Here is a 23,311-nt window from a genome sequence, read left to right as displayed (position 1 = left end):
ACATTAAAATTTGATATTTTTTATAACTTATTCATTAATGGGTGGAAAAGAAATTTTTATACATTTTTGCAATGAAAAAAGCACTAAAAGCAAGGAAGTTCTCATTTCAAAGGGGGGGCTGGAGCCCCCCCCCCTCCTTGCCCTCCTATATGGGTGCCCTTGCTCCATTGGTTAATTTTTAATTGTTGAATTAAGATGCTTTTTTAACCAACACGCATTCACTTTTCAGACCCCACGAGAGGCCATAATCAGCCTTGTCAGAAACTAGGGGCGCGGTCCTTAGAAGGGCCCCGCTCTTGATAACTTTTTAGGGGGATGGGATCCGGAGACCAATCTGACAATGGATCCACCTTGACCTTCGGTGGCCCTGTAGTTAATTTTCCCTTGTATTATAATTAAAAATAAAATAACTGATTGAAGAATGCAGTTATTTTCTTGAAATTTCAAGCCCTCATCCATCATAAAGAACTATAAAAAGTTATGTATTTTTGAGTCAGTATTTGAATTTCTCCGTAATTATGTCCCGTATTTCTGTTTCAAACGATATATCGGACGGATAGAAATCTAAATATCGTTACCGTGGCAATAGTTATATATCGATATATGACGATATATCGGTATATTGTCCAGCCCTAGTAACGGCATTTCCTCAATCTAGGTTTTTAAAATTAAATATTGCAGTTCAAATGTTCTACACTGCTTGACAATTGCTAAGGAACAATTACGTTTTTTGGAATAGTTAAGAATGGATAATGATTAAAGAAACAGAACGAAATATATAGTTAGTAGGGAGGATGCGCCTTTATTATAAGTACAAAATACGTAATACAGATATTACTGCATCAATGAAGTAAAAACTTAAAAATAAAAAAATAATCCTACTTAGATGATTTTCATACAACCACAAAAAAATGATCTAGGTCAGAACGATGGAGACATGAGTACTTTAATATGATGTATGATTACCATGGACAATGATGCACAATTTACATCTGTTTTCCATACTCCCTACCAATTATTGAGGGGTGCTTGGGGGATGTTTTCCCACTCCTCTCTCAATGCGGATTTGAGTTTTTGTACTGTTCTGGGAGGGACGGTTCTTCGCGCAACGCGTCTACCATGAGCCTCCCAGGCAAGTTCAATTGGATTTAAGTCGGGAAAGTAAGCAGGCCACTTCATACGGAGAATGTTTTCACTTTTTCATGTGTCTGACACTTCAATGCTCCAGTGTGGCCGTGTATCGTCGTCCGTAAAGAGAAAGTCTGGACCTTTAGCCCCCCTAAAAAGACGAACATGGTCCAGCATAACATATTTGCAATACATTTGCGACGTATCGCTTCCTTATTCAAAAATGTGAAGCAGCGTTCTGCCATTGTGCATGATGCCTGTCCACACCATGACGCATGGGCCGTACCGATCACGTTCGCAAACAAATTTTTGTGCATAACGTGTTTCACGCTCTCTCCACAGTAGTTGGTGACCAGAATCACTTGTCACACTGAAACGAGATTCGTCAGAGAACATCACTCTAGACCAATTTTGGTCATCCCACCAACATGTTCCTTACACCAGCGTAATCTCTCTCGACGATGGCGTGGTTGAACTTGGATGAAACGTACGGGCTTCCTTGCATACAAACCGACATTATTTACTCGCTGTGAGATGGTTCTTGCAGAAACATGCGTACCAGTAGCGGTTGTTAGATTTGCAGCTATCTGTCCAAGAGTGAAATTTCTGTTCCTTTTTGCCACGAGGGCTACATAGCGATCCTCTAAAGGTGTGGTGTTCCTACCACGACCCCGGCATGCTTTTGCAAAACATTTCCACCTTCAGCGGCCATCTTTAATCGGGAGATGTCACTTTTTTATACACCCATTGCAGCAGTCAGAGTGGTGACACTTTGATCTGCTTCCAGTCGTCCAACCGCTCGTCCACGATCGTAGATACTCAAATGATGTCTTGCTGACATTTTACTCTTAAGTAATTCAAGAACCAAACAGAATTTCAGAGAAAAACCTTTTTTAACATCCAGCACTATTTTTGTTAAAAACCAAACAGCGTGAATTTTCGTACGAATCTTGAGCGTGTATGCACTGTCTTTTATACAGATAACGAGTCTTGGTCTACCACGCCATCTGAACTTGAATTTATTTCCATTGGCCAGGTGGTTGAGGTACAAATTTGCATAAATCACTTATTCCTTAGCAATTGTCAAGCAGTGTATTATCAGAATAGTACTGTCGCATATTTATTCTATAGCGGAGTGCGTATGTATTTTGAAAATGATGCATTCAAATGCTAATCTTCCTGAATACTGAGGACTCGACTTTAAAAAAGCGTTCAAAAAATTTGCACTTTGATTAAGCAAGGAATTCAACGCAAAAATTTAAGCCTAGAAAAAAACTTGAACCTTCAGAAAGTGTAAACACACAAATAATGAATGCAATAGCAGATGAAAAATTCAAAGTTCAAAATTGTGTGAAAGCTGAGACTACCTTCACAGTGGTAGCTAAAATTTATTCAGCACAGTAGCGAGTGACTGCAAGTATGGTGAGGCTCAATACCTACAACTTGAACCAAGGACGAAACTGCAGTCTCTAGATGTCATAACCGAGCTGTCGGTATATGCTTGCAGTTGTGACGTCAACATTTCAACTAAGGGGTTATGAAAAATCTAAAGCTGATATTTAGGGTGGGGGGGGGGATGTTGGGCATCTAATATCAGTGAAGAAGGAAATAACATTTTTGATATCTCCAAGCCATCGTTATTATTCATAAATCTTAGGAAGAGCAGGAGGCTGAAGAAAGCACGATTGCAAATTACTTCCGAAAAGTTAAGTCAGAATGCAGTGTAATGAGTAAAAATCAAGAAAACAAAGAAATTGCGCCGGATGTGTGTCCAAAATTCATCCTCTTTGGGTGCTAATTTCAGCACTTTTGTTAGTGTAGATGAGACTCTTCACTTTTAAAGTTGTAGGTTGCATATGGCAACTTGAAGCAGTGGCGCCGACTCCATAGGGCTTGAGGGGGCCCGAGCCCCCTCAATAGTTTGTTTTAGGGGGCAGAGCCCCCTCAATAATATAAGAACATTATTTGTCATATTATGGTTTCTAAAATCACAAAATTATGTTGGTATTTTTTACTTTCCTTGTTTGAAGATAGTTACATTGTAAAATACATTCAGTAATGAATTAAAACAAAACACTATTGCGGTAGTAAATAGGTTAATTGAAAACGAGTGGTGTGAATAATGATAGTGTTACGGTGCTGAGAGCACTCATAGAATTTGTCCCACTGCGCGAACCTCCGGGTAAGTCTGTCGCCGGCGGCGCCCTCATGCATCTAAGTGTTGCTGATCTGGAAAAAATATATTAATGTTTGATTTGTACATTAAATGGAAGGCGTGATAGTTTTCTTCAATTATTAGAGTTAATAAAGTAATCTCTGTATTATCTTTTTCAACTCTATCATATCATTAATTTTGAGACATTATTTTTATTAAGGGTTATTGCATACAGATTCAACGGATGAGTGCGCTCGACCATTTTTAATTTTTTTGAAACTCATATCCCAAAAAGATGCATATGAATGATGTTTAAATCCACTTTTATTTTTTCTCTAACCTTAACCCTTGATTTTTTAGTGGTCATCAAAAGTCATTTTCGTAGTCAAAAATAGGACTTTTAGACCTCGCATTTTGTCCCAAATCTAATTGAATAACAATCAAGGCAGATCATTTTACATTTTAATGTTAAAGTACATAAGATAGTAGTCTCACACACTGAGTTATGTAGCTGTAACTTAATGGCAAAAACTAATCATTGGAATCACACTAATGAGAAAATATAGCTGTAATTGTGTGTTTGTTTACCCTTTACAAATTACAGCCCCTCAAAGATCAGAAAATTGAGAAAAATGACATTTTTAGACCCCTGGAAACCAAAAGGGGATGGAATTAAAAATGAAATTCCTTGGCCAATTGAATATTCCATTCAAGTACTATACATTTTATCTATATTGTTTTGTGTATTTGGTTTGTAAAAAAGATATAAGTCTTTGAAATTGAGCACTTTTACTAGTTAGTTCACAGACTAAAACAGAAAAAAAAAGTGTGAAAACTTCATTGCACCTTCTTACATTACATATATTGTCCTCTATATAATATATTATATTGAAAAAACATATTGTAAGTATAAAAATAATTATTTTAATTTGATAACTTAGAAATATTTGGACATGAATGAGTAGTTCATACTTGATTGACAGCTTAAGTAGTTAATTTATAGACTATTTACACACACAAATTTTCAATACACACAAACATACGCTCTGTACATAAGCAGGTCCAAATTGCCTTAAACCTATACAAAAACATTATATATACAAAATTTAAATTTTAAAAAGTCATTTTTTATTTTTTGTTTGAGTGTAGTTTAAAAAAAATGAACTCATCTAGTAGACCTATAGTAACCTTTTTAGTAACACACTATTCTTCATACCTATTGCTAGGGGAAAATAATATTACTGTGATAATATTTAAATAGTGTGGCATAAAGCAGTGATTAGATGTTGTATAGGGAAGTTTATTTGCATAGTCAAACCTTTCTTGCAGCATCTTTTCAGCTAGTTTAATATACGGAGTGATCACAAGAATACATACAATGTTTAGTAGCAAAAATGTAGAAGGTATACATTTCTGTAGGAATTAAAATGTGACTTCTAGTAGTTCTCCTTGCAAACTAGTCTTAGTAGCATCATTTCTTTTTACAGTTCCTCTGATTCCCTTACATTGTCCATTACCATGCGATATTGCATAGAAATGCCATTCAGCTCTCAAGTTGACATCCGTTTCGTGATTACATAAATTAACAAAGTTCTTTCTATTTTTGTTGTATATTTGAGTAAAGTATACGCCACATACTGTGTCACCATCAGAACTATAGTACTACTGTGTGAGTTCATTTTCTTAAAACTGCACTGATGCAAAAAATGAAAAATGCACTATTTTTTCCTTTCCACTATGTAGATAATGTTTTTGAATGTGTTTAGGCAAGTTACATAAGTTAATGAACAGTTACATAAGTTAATGAGTATGTTTGTATGCATTGAAAATGTGTGTGTGTGTGTGTGTGTATGTAGATTATCAGTATAGTCTATAAATTAGACTATTTAAGCTGTAAATCAAGTATGAACTACTCATTCATGTTCAAATATTTCTATGTTAATCAAATTTAAATATTTTTTTTAATACTTACAATATGTTTTTTTAGTATAATATATTTTATAGAGCACAATTTACGTAATTTAAGAAGGTGCAATGAAGTTTTCACTTTTTATTTCTGTTTTAGCGTGTGAATTAACTAGTTAAAGTGCTCAATTTCAAAGACCTGTATCTTTTTTACAAACCAAATACACAAAACAATACATAGAACATGTATAGTACTTGAATAGAATATTTAATTGACCAAGAAATTTTATTTTTAATTTCATCCCCTTTTGGTCTACAGGGGTCTAAAAACGTCATTTTTGTCATTTTTCCGATTTTTGAGAAGCTGTAATCTGTAAAGGGTGAAAAAACACACAGAAACAGTTACATATTCTTATTAGCATAGTTCCAGTTATTAGTTTTTGCCGTATTTCATTTTGTGTTTCCGTCCCCTACGCGAGTTATTCCCTTTTGAAATGAGTAAAATTTTTACATTTGACCTTGAACTTTAACCTGTTGCCATTATTTTAACTATTAAGTTACAGCCACATAACTGAACATGTAAGACTATCATCTTATGCACATTAACATCAAAGCGTAAAATTAACTGCCATAAATGTAATTCAAATAGATTTTGGCCAAAATGCAAAGGTCTAAAATCCCATTTTTGACTACGAAAATGACTTTTGATGACCTCTAAAAAATCAAGGGTTAAGATTAGAGAAAAAATTAAAGTGGTTTTAAACATCATTCATATCCATCTTTTTGGGATATGAGTTTCAAAAAAATTGAAAATGGTCGAGCGCACTCATCCGCTAAATCTGTATGGAATGACCCTTAAATGAACTCTGAGCCATATTCAAAGCAAGCTTAAATTAGTTATTTCACTTATAGTAATCAAAGTGCGACAGCAATCTTTTATGCTTTATTCTTTTAATGCTAGTTTAGATTTATTTAAATATCATTTCACTCTTTTCAGAGCTATATATTCACTGGACTGCAATAGACTAAAAGCATAATTATTAATGTAAATTAAATTAGCTTTTTACAAAAATACCATAAGTGTTTTTTTTTTTTTTTTGTTTTTGTTTCAAAGTCAAAAAATGTGTCGGCTTGTCGAGTTTCTCAGAGTGTCGATTTACCGAGAGTCGAGTTTTTGGGGTTCTAATGTTAATCATATGACTATAAAATGCTTAAAAAACTTTCAAACACACTATTTTTTATCTCAAATTTAGAAAATTTCCCCTGGCAAGGCCCCCTCCCCCCAATAGTTGTGATAAATCGGTGCCACTGGGACTTCCTTTCCATGCAAGTCAAGTGCAACACCTTTTGTATGTGCCGTAGCCTAGCTATGGCACTTCACGGCTCCCCACAAAATGGAGCTGTAAAATTGTCCCTCACTTAAGGCAAATGACATGATCTAATTGAAGCAGAAAATTTGTGTACCAATTTTTAGATTGTTTTACTTTGAAAACGCCATGTCACATATTGTTTGTTTGTATAAATTATACACACCAGAAAATATGTAAGTTGTCATTTTCAAAGCACAAAAATCTGAATTTTTTAGGGGGGGGGGGGGCGCTCCGTGCTTTAACATACTCCCTAGACCCCGGTGACATCGCCCCTCCCCCTAATAATTTTTCCAAGTCGGCGCCCCTGACTTGAAGGATGAAACGCTTGTTAGCGCCACTCCCTTATGGATGCCATTTTGACTCCTTATAGCATCTTATTGCCAAAAATAGAACCATTAAGGTTAAGAGCTTCATACAGGGAGCCAAAATGGCAACCTTAAGGGAGTGACGGTGATGTCATACGTCAATCCACTAAAGGTGCACTTCTAAAGGGTACCATATGCTATACGCAAGCGCAAGAGGTGCCCTCTAAAAGGTACCAAATGCAATACGCAACAGGTGCACCCTTAAAAAGGTGCATGCAACCCGCAAAACGTACAAGCATGAAAATAATGCAATAAAGAAATCTAGGTTATTTATCGTAAAAGTTTTTGAAAGCTTTCGATAATTCTTTTCGAAATAAAATCACTAACACGAAGCTTTTTTTTTTTTCCTACAGTATTTATTTTCTGACGCAAATCTAAAAAATAATAATGTTTTTTCAACATTTTCAATATCATAAAAAAATCTATTCCATAGTTAGTACTTAGTAGTTCAGCAAAACGTTATCTCTCTTTTTTTCTTTAAATTTTATTCTACGTTCACCACAAAACCTATTCCACTTTACATAAATGAGTGAAGAAAAAAAAGTCTGTTACTTTGTCACAACATTTAACTAAATCAAGCGAAATCGAAATTAAACTTTTCAGCTTTGTCATTCCTGCTGTATTTTTTACGAGAAAAAAAAATATCTTCTATGCTTTCATTTGCTTAATTTACGATACTTTTAAGTAAGTAATGTAGACCGCCAGTTTTTCTTGCTTGAATATGACATACTAATCAAACATTGGAACGCCAAATGTTGGAAACATTTCCAAGACTTGTTGTTGTTTTTAATTGCTTCCTCTGGTTCTTTATCTACTCCTTTAGCATGAAATAAGAAACAAATAATGAAAAAAACATTCATGCTATCTAAATATAGGTGGCGCTCGCACGCACTCTTTTATAAACACAGCCATCGTTTGTCGGTAATCGTATTCAGCGCAAAAATCTGCTCCATTACACGGAAAATATTTTCAGAATTCCCGGCTCTTTTCCGCTTTCCCGATTTATCCGTGGAGAATTACCAAGAGACCTTATTAGTGAGTTGTATTTCGTTCTTAATTCATGACAGTTTTCTTTCAAGACTATAATATAATTTAGTTGAGTATTAGATTTAAAATGCATTATTTTTTAAGTATACATGCTCTTTAAAATATTCTAAAAGACTCTAGTGCGTGAATCCTTACAAACCCATTCTATTTCTTGCTAATCAAATTCAAATATTTCTGACAATGAAATGCTTTATTCTATGCTAATTTTATGCTTTTCATCCCATAAATAGCGAGAGGGGAAAAAAATTGGCTCAATTTACTGGATTAAAAATGCGTACATGCTTTTAAATATTGTAAAAAATTCTTGAGTTTGAATGATTATAAACGAATCCTCAAATACACACACGCTAATGGAATTCAAGTACTACCATGAAATAATTTATTCTTTATTAATGTTATCCTTTTCCTCCTATAAATAAAGGAAAAAACAAGACAAACTGCTAAATATTTGTAAAAGTATTTTTTCCTAATACGTTCAAAAACCCGTATTTTACGGGCGTCCTTCTATGCTTTTGAATATACATTCATGTACATGTCTGTATGTAAACATGTATTCAGGGGCATGCACAGAAATTTTAAGACCCGTCACAGATAACTTTTTGTTCACCACTACGTCCTTACATGAATTTCACCCCATATTCAAAACTCTCTGGCCCCCTTCAGGCTCGGGCCAACAGGTGTCCCTTCTTCCCCCCCCCCCCCCTCTGCACGCCCCTGCATCTATGTCAGTGCGTGTATAATTTTGTACCTCTACCATCGGAAAACGCTGAAATAACGGAATTTGTTTTATTTTGAAGTGTTCATAAGATTTCAAGTGTAAGAGTTTTATGATTAAAAGAGAAAAAAACCTCACAACGTGTGATTTTTTTAAAATTTTGCATCGTAAAGATGCTGTGTTCACACATAAAAAGTTTAATCGAACTTTCTAAAATAAGGTTCGTTCAAAAGATTATTTATGTGTTAACTAAAATTTTACCTGTTCTTGTTAAATAAAAAATAGCTAGACAACGACGACATATAAATATAATAAGGATCAATTGCGAATTTATCTTTCCACAAATGTCGCAATAGTGCGGGGGCCTCCACGACATAGGGCATCGAAGGGATTCAATAATGCACATGAAAAATATTTTGCGTAGGGAGAATAGCCATTAATAGACCATTTAGTAAAAGTTTCTACAGCTCTATTTATTTTCACTGGAGAAACCACAGGGGAAAATTGAAATTTTTTCTAAGTGTCAATAAAATTTTTAGGATTACTGATAATTAATCATTTTTATGTTAATTAATCATAATTGTGTTTTAACCACCATTTTTCAAATTATTTTCAATAGTAATTTAAAAAGGAAATTTCACCCGAAATTGGCTTCTTACGTCCAGTAATTGGCCAGTATCCGCCAGTAATTGACTACTTTATAAAAACCGAAAAAAACAAAATCTATACCATTACAATCTGACCGTATGAATGTGTGTATGTATCTATGTTCTCCTAAAGGTTTACTCTGATTAGCTGTAGGGTGGACGACGTCATCACAGATGTCACGTGACCTTGATGATGGTTACACAGCAGTAATGACCTATAAGGTTTGAAAAGTCTCCAAATGTCTCCAAAAAAAAAAAAAATAAGTCGCCTAGAAAGATACCAGCTTAGGGATATCTCAATTTCTCGCCAACCCATAAACGGAGCATATATATGTGATGTCATCACTAAGTGGGCGGCCGCAGGACCCTAATCTAGTCACCTCAGGCTCTAGAGTAATGCAAAAATATTAATTGCTTTTAAATATCTATTATATGTGTATAATGTTTTACAGTATATACAGAGTGGACCAAAATGAACTTCCCCTATATATATGAACCCGTACAGCCGATCCGTTGTACCAGTCGAGCCGAACTTTTGGACAAGAAGGTTTTTTGAAAGTATGCAATCTAGATTGTGATAATTTTGAGGAACGCAGTGATCTCACGGTTATTGTTACAGTGAATGAAACACAAAATTTTCAAATGGCGACACCCACTTTTTCCTTTCGTGCTTGTCGACAAATTTGAGCACCGACTGAAAAACTTTGCACTCTTCATTTAAAAGGTTTTTCAATCAAGCAGTGCCTTTTGCCTATGGTGTTTAGTTGTTGGTGGTTTTACTACTATCTAATCCTGTGAGTTATTCGAAGTGCGTCGAAAATACTTCTCTTTTATATTATCACTAGGACTAAACATTTTCATCTTTGAAAATGCTTTAGACCTGAAATTTTCGTCTAACTCCATTTATACCGACGCCATTCGTACTTTCTCAAAACGCTGATAAATATGCGCAACAAAAAAATGAGTTCGAATTCCTACATCGAAAACTTTATTTATTTATTTATTTGTTTTAATACATTATTATTATTATTATTATTATTTTATTTATTTATTTATTTTTTTTTTTGAACCATCATTACTACACATGTCGCGAATAACCAGTTTGAGATTCGTTTGCATAAAGCATAAATAAAGTAGCATGTACAATTTAAAGCCGAAGAAAAGTTATACATTTATTCAATACCTATTTTGTAATTATCTTTTGTTAGACTAAACTTTTTCTCCAAAAGTGGAAGACATTCCATTTTTTTTTAATTTTAATTTTTATTTATTTATTTATTTATTTTAATTTGGCTTATACAGGGTGTTCTGTTTCAACCTGCAAGACCTTTATTTTCGCAACTGTTAGTTCTAAATGTTTTCTTCCAGTTGCAAAAATGTTCAAAATCAGATGCAGAGTTAAGGTATTGAAAGTTTGAAGCAAAAATAAAAATGAGTCGAAAAATACAAAATTTAACTTTTTATACTGGCCCCAGGTCCCCTAACTTATATTGAGAGAAATAATCTCAATTGAAAACTATTACCTCCACAAAAAACTTGTCATTTGTGCGACCAAAACTCAAGAAGATATTTCAGTTTAAAGTTTTCAGGGATCATACAGAAGATGAGATTGGAGCTTATCGCTCTTTCAGAAGACTGACAGGTCGTCAAAGTAAGAGAAACAAGGTATTTATATTTTTCATTGCTATCCAAAAATAAATGCAAATGTTATGCCGTGGTACACAAAAACACACTACAAAACCTCGAATAACTTGAAAAATCACACTCTATGCACACATGTAATTTTAAACACTTGTTAACCATTATATTTTCCCCAAAAGGTGTTATTGCGGCGAGTGAAAAGTAGTCGAAGTCACAAAACGCTGCGTTTCATATCTCGGTGAATATTGGTCGTACTAATTTCAAACTTTTGGTGTTGGAATTATTTTTCAATGGATATTATTTCTCTGAACATCAGTTAGGGGACCTGGGGCCCGTATAAAAAGTTAAATTTTGTATTTTTCGACTCATTTTAATTTTTGCTTCAAACTTTCAACATCTTAACTCTGCAACTGATTTTGAACATTTTTGCAACTGCAAGTAACGGGACTAACGGTTGCGAAAATAAAGGTTTTACAGGTTAAAACAGAACACCCTCTATAATTGAGAAAAGTCAAGGTGCCGTGAAAAATTCTAACTCTGCAATTGATGCCACTGCCGGGAATCAAAACAGTTTGGGAAATCCTGTCATAGGATGTAAGGGGTCGCTATTTTTCATGAACATATTGCTATAAAAATGGGTGATGTCACACTTCTAGTTACTTCCTCCAACCCCCTTGTCACAAACTGTCACAACTTCCCGACCCCCTCAACACGTGACATCATTTGTAGACGACCCCTAAGTACGTGTACATGCTAATATTTTATCATTCGGTAAAAGTTTGAGTTTCATTCTGTAAATTGAGAATTATCCCCCCTTCCAAACGTTTCAACTGTCTCAGCGTTCCTGAATGTGATATTTTATAGAATTGGCAAAAATTAATAATGTTACAGTTGAAGAACCTTAATGGAATGTTTAGCTAGCATGGCGATCTAGAATCACAAATTTTCAATAAACCAAGAAAGCAGATTTTCGAAATTTACCAGTTTCTTGCTTTTTTCTTTGAGTCCTCCTATACGCAATTTATTGCTAATTTGTAGTTACTTTTGTAATGTATTAAAATATGTTACGCAACCGAATTCAATTTTAGTTGAGCTCTGTCGTCCCTTAAGTTGAAATCTTTAAAATTCTAGTCGTCAGCCGTTTCCGCTCAGACTCCACAATCCTCGATACAGTAGCTGCTATAAACATCTCATCTGCATCTTTTTTTCCCCCTCCAATTAAATTCTTCAAGTTTAGGAGATCAGTGAATAATAGATATTGTGCAATGTTTTATTACTATATTTAATCATATTACTATCTAAAACTGATTTCAAAATGTTTTAATATAAAAAAACTTTACATTTAAAAGCAATTCGAAATCAAAATTCTACATTGAAATCGTCTCTCTCATTTTGCTATAATTATTTTCACCGTTTGATTTTTCGTGTAAGTGAAAAAGAACACATCAATTACTCCTTTGAGGATTCCCATTGTAATTTTTCAACCCTTCGATAAAATAATTAACAACTTTATTCGAAATTGCGCAAATGGCCTGTTCACTTGAAATCAGTTTTCATTCCTCCTTTTATAAACTAATTAATGTCGACATTTTAAATAATATTCATGAAATAAATTGAATTTGTTAAGCAATCGAAGTATTTTTCTTCAATTCAAAAAAAGGGGGGGGGGGAGAGAATACGAATTATTGCATGCTTCATAATTCTTTACTTGGTAGTAAAATTATATAAACTACTTTAATTCAATACACACAGACTATTTTTGTATTTCAATTGCATTTTCAACTTGACTGTTCACGAACAAATTAATTTTAATCACAACGTGAGGTAAAATAATTGAAGTTTAATAAGCATGTGCAGTGCCTTGGATGCTGATAAAAAAATGCAAACATCCGTTTTGTAGAAAACTGTTCGAGGTAGAACTTTAATATTTGGCGATAGTTGGATCACTTCTGAGACAAGTCCTATGCAACCTTCCTTTCCTTGAAAAGTTTAAAATAAATTTGCAGCAAGCAGAAACTACCCCTGGATTGGGGCAACTTCTGATCACTTTTGGGAGTAATTGATGGTCACCTAGATTTTTTTTAATTTAATTAATTTATTTATATTTTTGAGATAATAAATTTTTGAAATGGTTGTACAACAGTAAATTACAAATGATACATTGGATGATTGGATGAAGTAAATACACCAGCAATATGTACTAAAGCAGCAGGCCAGGTGATTTTTTTGAAAAAAACTAAAAGCTCTTTACTTTAAAATTTCTAGATATCTTTGAAAAATTTCTAAAATCAATTATGGCGCTTGTCGCTGTTAATTGCAGCATCATAAACAGTCAATAGCTCAATTTCATTTTGCGATACAGGACCACAAAAAATATATTTGACAGTGGGTTTCTTAATTTTATCCCGTTTGTGTCACCTGAAGTTGAAAGCATCTTTTTCTATAGACCTTATTTCTGTTATCCTCTTAATGGTTGGGGTAAACCGAACCTGGCAGTATCGTAATGATGCAATTAAGATATGCGTAGCCTTTACAATGCTGCCGGATTAGGTTTTCTCCTACTATAGTTATGTGTTTGCCAATATGCACAGAATCATTATCATAGTATCACAAATAGTTTTGTGTAGTAGAATAATGTAGGACAAGCTGCTGTACCCAAGGACAAAATTTACTTTTCAATTTTTGCTGGTCTCTGTGAATGGATAATCGATCGGTAAAATTTCTGGCAGAATCTACAATTTATCATCTAATTCGGCAATTTTTGTCAGATAAAAATCTCAAAGCTTTCAAATTCAAAAATTTTTTCTTAAAAACCCATCTTCTTTGTCCGTGGATACAACACGCCGACAGGTGCCTTTGTACCCATGGACATATAACAAAAATATATATATAAATAGGTCTGAGGAACTCAATTATACTCAATACATTTTCATAAGCCATTTTATATTGAAATACTTCAAACATCCATTGAAAATAACATTAAACAAAATATCCAACAGAAATTAAACTTTGAAAATTAATCGAAGGTTTTTTTCCCCTTTTTTAATTTTCCTTAATTTTTAACATCGGGGACTTCTTTAAAAAAAATATTACTCTTCAGAGAGTTAATGATGTTATAAATAATTAACATGTTTTTAAACAAAAAATTAACTAGATCCATGATTGTATGACTCTCTATGTACCTACCTAATAACTTCAATTTATATGCGAATTGAAAGATAAAATTAACCCATTACAAAAAAAAAAAAAAAAAAAACTCAGTTTAGATTAAACCAACAAAAATCTAGAAAAGTCGACTTCAAATGAAAACAGGTGGAATTGACGGTCTGCAGTTCCTACAACAGGTGGGGGTTACTTCAACACTATATCTTCAAGCCGTACTTCAAATTCATCATCATCGTTGAAAGCAAATTTCGGACGTTGATGACAAGGCACCATTTTGAGGTACTTCACATTGTAAGAAGACTCAGGTGTGACCCAAGGAGACTAAAAATTGCAGTCCGTGGGTACACATGGTTATGTGTCCTTGGGTACTAAGGACGCCATTTTGATTTTGCAAGCCAGTCACATCGACAAGACCACAATTTCACAACATTAAAAATCATAAACAAAACCACCAAAATATAGGGAAACATGATGCCTACAACAAAAACCAATAATACACTCCACGACGGACAAAAAAAAAAAAAGAAATTGCTCATGTTTTTTTTTTAAACTAAGATCCGACTAAAACCGAAAAAATGTGATAGAATCTTAAATGTTCGTTTGATGGCGTTGAAAATTCCTGGGGTACTGGAGAGGGCTGTGACACACAGGTTGAACCCCAATTCGGATCTCTCTCGACGATACCCGGAATTTCCTGACCAACGTCCGTAGGAACAACCATCCGTGGGTACCTCAGAGTGCAGCAACTTACCCTACATAATAGCGCTTTGTTTCGCGAGACGTAATTTTCGCCAAGATGGAGACATCGAAGATTTCGTGAGTTGAAAGTTTCGCAAATTTTATATGAACCGAACCGAAAGTTGATTTCATATCTGAGGCCCCTAGTTTCAAAACCGAATACTTGCAAAAAATTCGATTTTCTTTTTTTTTTTTTGTTTTGTTAATCTTGTAGAGAATCATAAGGCCTATTTGCCTGCTCAATATTAGGTTCAAAAACCGCTTCTTTCCCCCTTGAAATGGGGCGGGAAGGTCTGCCTCAGTTTCAAAACCGGACTTTTACGTCTCCTGTAAAATTTGGTTTTCTACAAGTATCCGGTTTTGAAACTAGGGGCCTCATATATAAAGTAAAATATTTCGCGAGGCTAAAATTTTCGCACTGCGAACGGGATCGAGAAAATAGCAAAAATTAAATACTCGCTAAAATAAGTGGTTTGGCAGTATTATTTTGAATGTTTGCCAGGGATTAGGGTTTGCAATAGCTTCACCACGGAGAGATGGCGGACAGTTCCGGATCTTCGATTTTTCGAAGCCAGGGCAAAACCTTCAAACTGCCACCCTTACCCATCTTCCTTCAAGTTTTTATACCGAGTTTCAACGAAAAATCCCACCACAATAGAGTGAATATGCCGTCCACAGAAGTTGTCACACTGGGACAAAGACCATCTTGCTACCTCCCAGATCCAGTACTGATGGCGAATGAATTGGAAACAGAAACAGAACAATTCATTTTGTAATAGTAGGGTTAGAGAAAACGTGCAAACAGTAAAGTTGTTACTGCTCGCGCGATCTCGCTGATCTGACCTATTGCAAATATTATTCTCCATTGTCAAGCTTACTTAAAGATTTGTTATTTTACAGTTCAGTATTTTTAATGATTTGGCATCACATGTGTTTTCTTCAAATCATTCTATTGGGACTTGCTTGTCTAGTTCCATTTAACACTAAGAAATATCCCTATTATTGAACGGCTAAGATTTCAATTGTATATTTCGAAAAAAAATACATCGGCAGAAAAAAAATTTTTTTTTTTGCTTGAAAATATTTCATTGAAATTAGATTTTAAAAACTAAACATCAAAAATGAATAAAAAATGTGATGTCTTGATGAATTTTGCAAACATGACTTCTTTATTCAATGTTTGTTTATTTTTCTTAGTACTGAAAAGAAACGTTGTTAAAAAAACCATCTATAAAAACAACAATAATATCTTTCTTTCAGACTATTATTGTTTTTCGACAACAATTTTAAGTTAAACTTCCTTTTGATATTCCCGAAGTTTAGAGTATAAGAAAAATGTGTTATTTTTCTTAAGGGTGCATTGTTTAAAAATGTAAACAACTGCTCAAGTTGGAGAAAAACACGTCGACGATATTCTTTCGAAATGTAGTGAGAAGAGAATTTGTTTACTTTTCGTGTGCGTTATCTGTAAACAGATTTGAACTTGGAATCAAGTGTAAAAAATAAATAGTAACGTTAACATATTTTTGATAAATCGTATGTTTGGAGAGTGCGACGGACCTCTTTTTCGCCTTTAAAGACGCGCAAATAAAAATGCTGGAAAAGAATTGAGAAGAAAGGTTAATATATATAATAAAATAATAGTTTAAAAAAATATAAAAACACGCTTTAGTAGCAAAATGAACTAAAAAGAAAAATAATCTTTGGATGTCATATACATAAAGTAATTGACCAAACACTTAATTTTACCGTAATAGAAAAAAAAAAGCATGGGGGGCTTCTTATCAGTTGTCTTAAATTTCTTCCACTTGTTATCCATGCAAAAATGTAAATAGGCAGCACCCCACGCTTTTTTTTGTACAGTAAAATTAAGTGTTTGGTCAATTACTTTATATATTTGTCATCCAAAGATTATTTTTGACTTTTTAGTTCATTTTGCTACTAAAGTGTGTTTTTTTAGTTTTTAAAACTATTATTTTTTACTTTTTAGTTCATTTTGATACAAAAACGTGTCTTTTTAGTTTCTTAAACTATTATTTTTATAATGGAATGTATCTTAGTATTCTATTGCATTATTTGCATCAGACATTTTGAATGCTTTCTGGTAAATTCATGTGCAAACATTGTTACACTTCACAGCTCTCATTTGTACGTTGTAAGTAATTCTAATACGCCACTGGCTATTTGTCCAAAGGAAAGTTGGACCCACAAACATACAAGTGAAGCTAATAAAAGCGTGTTAATTAGAATAAACTAATAACTTATCGTTAATAAATTAATTTGATTATAGAATATTTCATTGTCATCGGGTCTGAGGTTGCATTTCAAATTTTAAAAGAATCCGATCACAAAAAGTGGGCGAAAATTGAGTTGCAAGATTATAAATTTAATTTCGGTGTAGACGGGATTAGAACGCACGCCCAATAATTCCCGGAGGTGGACGTCAGCGAAGACCCGCGCCGTAGACCGCTCGGCCACGAACGCTCACGAAGTGGTGGAATGTACTAACAGTAATAAGCCACTAGCTCTTAGTCCAAAGGAGAGTTACTCAGAAACATACAAGTGAAGCTAATAAAAGCGTGTTAAAAATAGACTTGCCAGATTTCCCAAATGTTCAATCGGGACACCGGAATACCCCCCAGCATCATTAGTATTCAGGTGTACACACCTTTTGGCTGCATTTTGGAGTGTTTTATAGGGCAGAGCTCAATTATAGTCTCAATGCTACGAATAAATGGTGACTAATTATGAACCTAAAACAGGGATAATAAAAAATGACATAACAAGCAGAGAAAATTTGAACACTTCACTCTAGAGATGTTAATATTCACAATTTATTTTAGTTAGAAAAACCCTTTGATTGAGGAATAAAAAATTGAAAATATTTAGATATACTTTTCAATTCATATTACTTTTTTAGACAGTCTTTTTTTGAATTAATCTTGTTGTAAAAAACCTTACAAGCTCATCCGGTCATTATTTTACAAGTCAATGTTACAAATGATAAAGTAATTATCTAAAGTTATCCTTCAAAGTTAATTATTTTTAAAACTTTTTGATTATTTGTAATCAAATTTATCTTTTTCCGGGACGTGAAGTGAACTGGCCGGGACATCGGGATTTTGTCTGAAAACCGGTACTGTTCGGGTAAAATCAGAACGTCTGGCAAGCCTAAAAGGCATAAATTAAAACGGAACTTGATACTTAAACAAATTAGCAAGATAATTTTTACTAATAATAAAGCTGAAAGTCTCTCTGGATCTCTGTGCGCATAGCGCCTAGAACGTTCGGCCGATTTTCATGAAATTTGGCACAAAGTTAGTTTGTAGCATGGAGGTGTGCACCTCGAAGCGATTTTTCGAAAATTCGATTGTGTTCTTTTTCTATTCCAATTTTAAGAATATTTTACCCAGCAAACTATCATAACGTGGAAGAAAAAATTACGAAATTATCATAACGTGGAACCGTAACATGGGCAAGCCATTTAACAAAGCAAATTGGCAAGAAATTCATCATCCATTATTTGTAAATATACAGGCGAATCAAAAGGCCTTTTAATTTTCTACTACGGGCAAAGCCGTGCGGGTACCACTAGTGAAACATAAACGAGCTATCTACGGAGTCGGAGGAAAAATGACCGATTACGACTCATGAAATTTTAAAACCTCCGACTCCCCAGTCCTGAACGTAAGACCGTTCGTTCATTTTGAAAGTAGAACAAGTCCTCTTTCTTTTGTTATTGTGAGATATTTAAGGTAAAACTAAAGCGTATGGCTTTACCTTAGCGTATCAATCATCAGTTTTACTAATGAAGAGATAAAACTTTCATCTCGAAAATATTCGGATTCTGAATTTTGTTTGACTCGAAATTGTTACAGATAGAGAGATAATGATATTTTTTATCTATAACTCCCATCACCATCTTTTTTTTTTTTTCGACTCGCCCCACTTTCAAACCACACGACTCGGAGCATAAAATGTAATTGTCGTAAAAGGCTTTTGGTAGGTCTTTTTCACTTAACAAATTTACTCCAGGTCAAAAAAGCCAAGAATGAAAACAGAAAATTTATTCGGCATTTCAAAAAATAAAGATATTTTTTAAAAACAAAGATACTTTTAAAAGATATTTTTAATCCAAAAATATATTATAAGGAAGGGACAATTTCATTTCAGATGACCAGAAAATTGCTTTGGAGGTTTGAACCATTTTTTCAAACAAAAGTGTGCCTAAATAAATGTTGATGTTTACAGCAACTTCTGTGAATCATTATTACCAACTAGCAACGGGGTTGTTTCCATCAGTCAAAAGTACTACTTTTAGTCACTGAAGTTGATAGAATAAGCAAAAAATAAAAATAAAATAAAATAAAAAAAATTAATTTGAATTCTGTCATCTTGAATTCAAATTATGTTTTTCGCAATCACGAGTGTGTGTGTGTATGTAGGCGTGTGTGTGGGGGGTATGTGTGTTTGTGTGTAGGCATGTGTGCTTGTGTCTGTGTGCAGGCATGAGTGTTGGTAGTTGTATGTATGAGTGTTTGTGTGCAGGCATGAATGTGTGGGTAGTTGTGTGTATGTGTTTGTGTGTGTGTCGTTGTGTATGTGTTTGTATGTGTGTATGCGTGTGTGCGTGCAGTTGTGTATGTAAGCGCGTGTGTGTAGGACATGGATGCAACCTGCAGACGGCTTTCGCTAGAGAAGCAGCACCGTGAGGAGCCGGTCGACGGTGATGGTGCGGAGGGTGGCGGCGGGAAAATAAAATGATAGGACCTCAAAAACAGTCAAGTGAAAGCAATAAGCAATCGTGATTGCTCAATAAATAAAAAATAACATGGACCCAGAAAATACTTTCATTTTCCCAACGATTAATTTTAATTATTTTTTTTTTTTAATGTCTGATTTTGAAAATAAGGCGTGGTTTTTATGCCGTCACAAATGGGTGTACTTTGACGCATTTCACTGGTGCGCTGAATGTTTGTGCTGTCCAGGTTGTGATAATTCAGAAGCTAATTAAATATTACGCTCTACACTTGCTATCAACCATATCGTTGCCACTACATCATATGAGTAAAGACGCGAATTAAATATTGCGCTCTTCGCTAATGGCATCAGTGAATGGCATTTCATCATTTGCGATGTCATTTGCAGAAGCGTAAACAATTAAATTGTACCGTTTAAAATAATTGTCAAAAAATACTAAACTTTGTCAAACTATTTTTAAAATGTTTAAACCGTATGGTTTTTGCGTGCTCTTTCAGAAAAAAAAAAATACTTTTAAAATTTCGGAAACGATCTCATTCATTTCAACAAGAGAAACAAGCGCTTCACGTCTTATTACTTCTTTTTAGAGAAAAGGAAGTATTGTATTCGCGAAAAAAATTTCACTCAAAAATCGAGCTTAATTTCCATTTCGCTCACCCCCGAATGAATGTTGAGTTTTTTTTCGACTCGACCACACGTGCATAAGTGCCTAAGAACGTATAGACACGCGAAATATCCATTTTGACGATTCCCGAGTTAATTACAAGGAGTTTTCTCGTGATGTCTGTATGTACGTATGTATGTGCGTATGTATGACGCATAAGTCAAGAACGGTAAGTCCTAGACAGTTGAAAATTGGTACGTAGACTCCTAGTGGGGTCTAGTTGTGCACTCTCTCTTTTGGTTGCATTCGGGTGTTTCTAGAGGGGTCTTTTGCCCCTTTTTGGGGGGGGGGGGAATCATTGTTAATTTCGATGTAAACTGAAGTGATGTTATAATTTGGCGGACGCTTGTCGATGTATCGCCAGTCTTTTGGTCGCCAACTTGGCGACAAATTTGTCGATTTTTTTTAATTATTTATTAATTTTTTTTAAAAAATCTGGTTTTAATTTGGCCATTGTTGGTGATATTTAGAGAGTAAACAATTGAATCACATTAAAAATGCCAATAATGGGGAAATGACATCATTAAATTGGAGTAAAAGGAAGTCATGTGATGCACACATCAGCTCGTTTAAATAACATTTTTATTTATTTTTAATACTAATTGTGTATGTGCATGAGAAAAATCAGGTTAAGATGTATCGTTTTGCCCCTTTTTTTGGGGGAAATCATTGTTAATTTCGATGTACTCAAGTGGTGTTATAATTTGGCGGACACTTGGCGATACATCGACAATCTTTTGGTCGCCAAGTTTTGTCACCAACTTGGCGACAAATTTTGCGGATTTTTTTTTTTTTTTTGGTTGTTTTTTTGAAAAAATCACGCATGAGTTTTGTGTGAATTTAAATAGCAGAAATAAAATATTCAATGTCACGAATATTGTGTGTAAATATAATCTACAGACATTCAGTTCTAATCATTTACGTTAACTGTTTATCATATGAGTGCTTAGAATCAAGGGCGCCCATATAGGGGGGCAAGGGGGGCTCAAGCCCCCCCCCCCCCTTTGAAATGAGAACTTCCTTGCTTTTAGTGCTTTTTTCATTGCAAAAATGTATAACAATTTCTTTTTCACCCATTAATGAATAAGTTATTAAAAATATCAAATTTTAATCTCTCTAATCTGTACTGAAATTGGTTTCCATGGGGAAAATATTCTGCTAAACCATGTGGAAAATTTTTGACCCCCCCCCCCTTAAAATTCTGCATATGGGCGCCCTTGCTTAGAATCAATTATGACTTTTATAAATTCAAATAGCTGAAATGAAATATAAAGACAGAAGCATTGCGTTCATCAGCTACACAAGAAAATAAATGAAAACAACAGTTTTTTAATCCGTTTTAACAAATTTTTCTTTTACGCAATAGGCGGAACAGCCTACCATTCAATTTATAATGAGGATTTCATTCCTGGGAGAATAGCGCGAGCTTGGAAACAATAGACAGAATTTCTCTTAAGGTGACAAATGTTTACATCCTACGCTTCAAATCACCAACTATAATTGTAGCTTTACTTACATTTCGTAAAGGTCAAAATTTTATGAATAAGAGTTTTGTCATTGGAAGTGAATCGCTCACTTTTTCGCAACACTGAAAAATATTGCATTTTGATGGCATTTAAAAAGTTACAGTTGTTTCACAGCGAAACGTACATAGCTTTTTAAGGATCCGTCTCTAAGCGTTTCAGAGATTGGAAGTACGTTTCTAAAATTTTATCAAGCAGATTGTCGCAATTCGTCTTTTAAAGAAAAACTTAGCGTCGTAAAGAATGAAGAAAAAAAGCAATTGGAATTTTTAAAATATTACATTCAAATTTTAAAAAAGGAAAGGTTGAGTGCCGCATTTTCGCCGGAACGCATGACAATTGCGTGGTTTTCAGTTGCAGATAAAGCGAGTGCTCGGTCAACAAAATTAGTTAGTCAGGGCTGGGGAGTCGAAGTTAAAATGAGCGACTCCGACTCTTTACTCCAAAATCTGCCCAACTCCAACTCCACAGTCAGATAAGCCCGTCATTCCGGTATTCAGAGGGGAAGGGTGAAGCTGTAATTTTTATTTTTGACAGTAAATTTGAGTCTTTAAAAAAAAAGTGGATTTTTTTTTTTTTTTCATGGGGCAAAGTGAAAAATAAAATATATTTCTAATAAAATGCTTTCTATTCGATTATAAAACAAAATTTTGATCAAAAGAATCATTAAATAAAAGGTTAAATGAAAAGATAAGGAAGCAATAAACGAATAATTAAATGAATAAATCAATTAATATATGAAGAAAAATAAATGAGCGAGTAAAAGAATGAATGAATAAGAAAAGAAGTGAATTTATGAAGAAATAAGAGAATTACTAAATAAAGGAATGTTATGAATGAATTAATAAATGAAAACGAAAGCGATTTATGTTAAATGATTGAGTGAGTAAATGAAACAAATTATTCCACCTTGCCCGATCTATTTTGCCCCGTATGTACTTAACTTTTTGTACAATTTATTTAAAACAAAAATAAGCTTAATATTAATTAAATTAATACTGCATTGAATATTAAGAGGTCTCAATTAATATTTAAAATGTTAATAACAAGAACTTTATCCCTTTATAGTAACAAAAATAATTTTTGACTTACAACAAAATATTACAACATGCGTATCAATTTTTTAAAATTGCCTGTATTACCAATGCTTTAATCTTCGGCAGTATTGCTTTCCTGACTGGAATAGACTAGTGATGGGCATAATCGAGATCTTTTGATAATCGAGATCTCGGGAATCGAGTACTTCTGATAATCGAGTGATTGATAATCGAGATTTTTTTAAGTCGATCACTCGAGTGATTGATAATCGAGATCTTTTGAAATCGAGAACTCGAGCGATTGACTTCTCGAGATCTTCCGAATCGAGTACTCGAGTGATTGACTTCTCGAGATCTTTTGAATCGAGATCTCGAGATGTTTCAAATCGAGATCTCGAGACGTTTGAATCGAGTACTCGAGTAGTTCATTTTCTGAGCTTTTCCAAAATT

The 23,311-nt window shown here is 34.0% G+C and overlaps 1 long non-coding RNA gene across 1 annotated transcript in view; it reads left to right on the top strand.

Annotated features, from left to right (window-relative positions):
- The first annotated feature begins 7,826 nt into the window (after positions 1 to 7,826).
- Positions 7,827 to 23,311, top strand: part of LOC129225545 (uncharacterized) — a 54,898-nt gene continuing 39,413 nt past the window's right edge. Inside the window, exon 1 of the long non-coding RNA XR_008580740.1 lies at positions 7,827 to 7,958. This is a non-coding gene — a long non-coding RNA (uncharacterized LOC129225545). The remainder of the gene's footprint in view (positions 7,959 to 23,311) is intronic.

Source organism: Uloborus diversus, chromosome 1 (genome assembly GCF_026930045.1).
Source record: "Uloborus diversus isolate 005 chromosome 1, Udiv.v.3.1, whole genome shotgun sequence".
Taxonomy (NCBI): domain Eukaryota; kingdom Metazoa; phylum Arthropoda; class Arachnida; order Araneae; family Uloboridae; genus Uloborus; species Uloborus diversus.
This window is presented reverse-complemented; position numbering and strand designations above follow the sequence as displayed.